This window comes from Nipponia nippon, unplaced genomic scaffold, assembly GCF_047370975.1.
Source record: "Nipponia nippon isolate SJK-2023a ecotype South Korea unplaced genomic scaffold, ASM4737097v1 scaffold_5, whole genome shotgun sequence".
In the NCBI taxonomy this organism is placed as follows: domain Eukaryota; kingdom Metazoa; phylum Chordata; class Aves; order Pelecaniformes; family Threskiornithidae; genus Nipponia; species Nipponia nippon.
This window is the reverse complement of record NW_028262369.1, coordinates 86236183-86242084: the sequence shown is the minus strand read 5'-3', so window position 1 is coordinate 86242084 and position 5902 is coordinate 86236183.

Sequence of the window (5902 nt, the reverse complement as noted above, 5' to 3'; positions counted from 1 at the left end):
CTCTTTTTCTTTTAAAAAAACCCCACAGTGTCAAATGCAGCACTTCTGGAAGAAATGTCAGAGATTTTACAATCCTTCTCCACACTTTCTTCTCATATAATTTTTTTTTTCCTTTCTCTTCTTGCTTCTGGATTTTTCTCAATGTGTCCAAAAGAATATGTATTTCATCACAAGGTTTTATCATCAGTTGGAAAAAGTAAAAGGCACCCAAAAGAGGAAAGATTTGTTTTGTGAAATACAGTTTTCTAGTTAAGTGTGTGATGGAACAGAAATACACAGAGTTATCTTGTGAACATATCATTATGGATACTGAAGATTTGAGAGTGGGTATCTTCTTTTCCCTATAGGTTCCCTATACCTTAACTGTGCACTATCTGGTGCCAGTGCTGCTTAGCTGCAAACCCTCTCTTCTTAGCTGGAAGGTTTCATACCAGAATTAGGGATGAGTACAACCCTGGGGTACCAACAGGAAATGTGCTTGCTGGAGGTGCTGAACTTTTGGCAATAAACTAAATCAGATTCTCTTTCTACACATGGGGTAGCAGAAACAAATAACAACAGTAAGACCAACCCCCTTGCTGTTAGACAGAACTTTTCATAATGAAATTTTGAAGTGTTTTAAAAAGAAATCCTATTTATCCACTGGGAAGCCAATGCAGAGAGCGAAGATACGACTGGGCCCGAGTCCAGTCAATGATCTGACTCAGTGGGTCTGAGATTATAACTCAGATCTCCCCAGCTGCAGGGCAGAAGCCACTCTGCGGTGAAAATGAAACAATAGACAGTGATCATGTGGTGACGGAGAAATTATTTCTTGGCATCTCAGGACTGCTTATTGTATGTGTACATGTATGTGTATGTGTATGTGTATGTGTATGTGTATGTGTATGTGTATGTGTATGTGTATGTGTATATGTATATGTATATGTATATGTATATGTATATGTATATGATATGTGTGTGTGTGTGTGTAACCTATTACCTAGGAGTAACACTGAACAAATAGTCTTCAGTCATGTATTTTCCATTATTACCATTCTTGGACAGAAGTGTCTCTATGTGAACTGCACTGCTATGCTCATGAAAGGTCCTGGGCCACATCCTACTGAAGTCAATGAGATTTTTGGAATTGACTATGCTGGTGCCTGTCTGATGAATTTAATTAAACACATGAGAGAGATGATAGATACAGTCTGAAAAATCATAAGGAAACTACATTCCTTTCTCCCTTTACAACCAGAGACTATCAGTTGGTGGCTCCAATACAGAAGAAGCTAAGAGAAGGCACTGTATGTAAATGCACACAAGGCATCTTTCTTTTTCCTGAATAGCTGAATGTGGAAAAAGTAGCAGTAGTCAATGGGTTAATGAATCATAAACTAATTCTTGACACCTCACTGACAGAACAAATGAAGATTAAGTTCCTTTGGAGAATCATGATTTTCATTAAATTTATGAACTTCAGGACCGATAAATTCTAATCTCTAATGTCTCTACATTATTCCAAAGCTTCTTGATGGGATAGAGCTCTTATAGGCAGGCAATGAAGTGATTACATTAGATAAATTGGGAATAGGACAATGATCTCCTGCACACGAGCTATAGCAGGGCTCTTGTGGACTGGATTATCCTCTGGATGCACAAAAGGGGTCAGTAGCAGGTAAATTAAATGATGGGCTGCCAGAGGAGTTAATAACTATAACTCCCAGCTCAGATGCACAGTCGTCTAAAGGAGCAGCCTGCTGCATTCATTAGTTACTTGACTTCTTTCCAAAAGCCTCAGCAGAGACAATGTCACCACACGGTCAAAAGAAGGGCAAAAGGGTGAGATGGGAGAGTAGTGTAGCTCTCTTTGGCAGTTGCATTTCTCTGATGGGGAAAAAAAATTCTGAAAAATAATATTTAACTGCAAGCCTCTCTGGCCTTTTAGAACTGAATCCAGGCGTTGCTGTCTGCAGCAGTTCAGGAAGCCCCCACATCTCCTAAAAACCATGATGTGGGCAGCTCCCTGTGCAGACCCTGTCTCAGGATGGGACTATAGAAGGTTGTTTGCAAAGTTTCCCTGGAAACTCAGGGCAGAGGATGTGTAAATGAAGAAAAACAATCCATCGTTTTGCTGATCTGGATGAAATGTGAGCTAATTACTCATATCAACCCTCTCTTCTCTACAATAATTTTCTATAAAAAATGACTCCTGAAACACTGGCTTTTTTTCTTCTTTTTGCCATGCTTTTACCTCAACAAAAATAAAAGATCGTTTAAGTTGCTTTTAGTGTGTATCCATTTATGCACTTTAATAGCTTGATCCTGCGTCCATTGAAGCCAGTAAGAGACTTTATTTACAAGCTAAAACTCTTGGACTGATAGCCATAACTTTTAATCATTTATTCTGTCCTTTTCTTGGGCACTATTCTTGCATGGCCTTTCCACAAAAAAAGCTATGCTTTTAAGGATCTCACTCAAAACCCCTTGGACCAGCTGAGCAGAGAGACATGCACGAAGTCCAGCTAAGCCTGTGTGACTGGAGAAGCAGTGACCGCAGGCAAGAGACAGGATGGAGCTGCACAAACCACACTGCAAATGCAAAGGAAAATGACTCTGTAACCAGTGGTACGTGAGAGGCTTGGAAATGGAGAGACACCTTCTATTTCAGAGCTCTAGGTGTGTCTGTTAGAGAACAAAGAGTCCTCAAGTGATCTGAGGTGATGAAAAATTTTCCATTAAAAAGCAGCTGGGGAAAACAACATATAACCCAGGGACAAAGTGTGATAGTAGCAAAGACAGCATCGTGCTATGCAGCAACATGCCACATTTAGGGTATTAAGCCCCAAACACACTGTAGGCCTTATCTTGGACACAGCAATACACTGAAGTAGCATGTCTGTTATTGGCAGGGATATGAGACTCTTTGTTCCTTTTATACTTGCATAGCTTTTGAAGCAGCAAAGCAATGTGAATTTGCTTGGGCATTGCTGATTCAGAAAGAAAACCATTCTGTATCAAATAAGGCTTCCTGCAACACCTTGGATTTTCTCTAGTGGTGCCTCATTTAATCACTGCCCAAAGCCAGCTTCAATTGCTTTAAGAGGGAATTGCCTGCTGGATCAAAGCAGTGGTCCACCTAATTCTGTGTCCTGTGTCTAATGGTGACTGGCTGCTTCGAAGAAAAGAAGGGAGAAACTCTTCAATAGGCAGTTACAGGAATACTTTCCCCAGGAACTGATTAGATCACAGCCAGAGGTTCTATGACTGTTGGTGAGGTGAAAATAAATACAATTAAAAAGACATCAGGATTATCAAGGTAAACGGAAGAACCTTAACTTAGAGATAGTGTGAGAGAGAAGATGTAGGAGGAAAGAGCAATACTGGAGAAACACATGGGGAGAGATGTGCTACCAGGGGGCATTTTAGTAGTGTGAATACTCCCTTTAACATTGTTATCAGGACAACAGATGGTAAACCATCAGCAGAACATGAAGAAATCAAATAACATTCACAGCTCAATTGAGGTTGTGTCTGTAGTAGCTGGCTTTTACCAAATACTGGAAATTGATAGCACCAGAGTGTACTGGTATATATTTTCCTTCTCCCTTTTCTCCTTTGTCTGCGTAGGTTGTTATTGCAGGTAAATTAATTTCACTCAGGTGAGTATCACTACCTAGAGATGGAGATATCAAGGCACTGCACTATGCTGGAATTATTGGAGAGGACCAGCCAATAACCAAGCACATGAGTTTGTAGGTAAACCATACTCAATCATGCTTGACAAACCTGATCACCTTCTATGACAAAGTAACGTGCTCAGTTGATGTGGGGTGAGCGGTGGACATTGTCTACCTGGATTTCACAAAGGCTTTCGATATGGTTTCCCACAGCCTCCTCCTAGAGAAACTGATGTGTTACAGTCTAGGCAAGTGGTCTGTGCAGCAGGTGGGGAACTGGCTGACAGGCCGCACCTGGAGAGTGGTAGTAAATAGCTCCTTTTCAAACTGGCAACCTGTCACAAGTGGGGTCCCCCAGGGATCAGTATTGGGCCCAACACTGTTTGATATCTTCATAAGTGATCTGGATGATGGGATCAAGTGTACCCTGATGAAGTTGCTGATGACACCATACTGAGTGGGGAAGTGGACACTTCAGAAGGGAGAGCCACCCTGCAGGAAGACCTGGATAGGCTGGAAGAGTGGGCTAACAAGAACCTTATGAAGTTCAGCAAAGGCATAGGTCCTGCACCTGGGAAAACATAATCCAGGAGCTCAGCACAGGCTGGGATCTACCTGGCTGGGGAGCAGCTCTGTGGAAAGGGACCTGGGGGTCCTGGTGGACAACAAGCTCAATATGAGTGAACAGTGTGCTTCTGTGGCAAAGCAAGCCAACAGGATGCTGAGTTGCATCAACAAGGGCATCACCAGCAGAGATAAAGAAGTCATTATCCCACTCTACTCAGTGCTTCTCAGGCCACACCTGGAGTACTGTGTTCAGTTCTGGGCCCCATTATACAAAAAGATGTGGACAGGCTGGAAAGGGTCCAGAGAAGGGCCACAAAGATGATCAAAGGACTGGGAAGCTTGCCATATGAGGAAAGGCTGAGAGAAAAGGCTTAGGGGAGACCTTATCACCATGTTCCAGTATTTAAAGGGTGGCTACAAAGAAGATGGAGACTCCCTTTTTACAAGGAGTCACATGGAAAAGATGAGGGGTAATGGGTACAAGTTACTCCTGGGGAGATTCTGATTGGACAGAAGAGGAAAATTTTTCACAATGAGACCAATCAGCCAATGCAATAATCTCCCCAGGGAAGTGGTGGATTCCCCAATATTGGATGCTTTTAAGATTCAGCTGGACAGGATACTGGGCCATCTTGTCTAGGCCATGCTTTTGCCAAGAAAGGTTGGACTAGATTATCCTTGAGATCCCTTCCAACCTGGTATTCTATGATTCTAATACAAATTAGGGAGACCTGCAAATGTCTGCATTTTGTTTGGATTGCTCCTGAGCCCATCAAGTGACAGCACAGGTTGAAGACTGGGGGCAATCTTGGTTTCTGTGAGAAGCTGATGGGTCAATGGGCAACCTAGATCAGGTTTTCAGTTCACACGTGGCAGATGAGATCTCATGTGTCTTGCCCTATCTAGGACCATGGTAGTCTCCCTACATTTCTACCATGTTCGTACACAGTTGAAACGTGCTCCCTAAAAGAAGCATTTCTCATTTTTGAATCTTTAGATCAACACCAGTTGAATTTTTGATGGCTCTTCCTATATAAAATGAAAGTCTAAGAATAATCTATAAAAACCCTAAGGTCTATTATCTTTTTATAATGGGAATGCCAAATCCACATGTACTTTAAATTGGACTTGACAGGATTCATGTTTACATCTGAATTTAATTTTATCTGTATTGTGAGGTACCCTGAAGCTATTTTGGCAGAAAACACAGTGCCCGTATAATGATAAGCTCATATGGCTGGAAGGCACCTCAAAGGTCATCTATTTCCTCCCTCTCCCAAAGCCAGGACCTATACCTATGGTGTTGCTACTAGCTGCCTCTTAAAACCTTCAACAATGAGCGCTTCCTGGCCTTCCCTGTGAAATCCACTCCAGGGCAGCACACTCCCTACATTTATAAACATCTCTGTAACATCTGAAATCCCACCAGTGTCCCTATGCCTAATGGTTCCTCTTGGCTAGACACCACTGAAGACACAGGGATGTAAATGGAATTAAGCTGTCTGGAGATGGCTCTGTACAGCCAAAATTATCTTATAAAATAGCTGAAAAATTCAAATAGATTGATGGACTTTTTAATGGTAATTTACATGCACAGAGACTGTACTGTCTGGACACAGAGGACATAAGTCCAGATTCAATATCTTGTGAACTCTGGGAGCAGTTCAAATTAC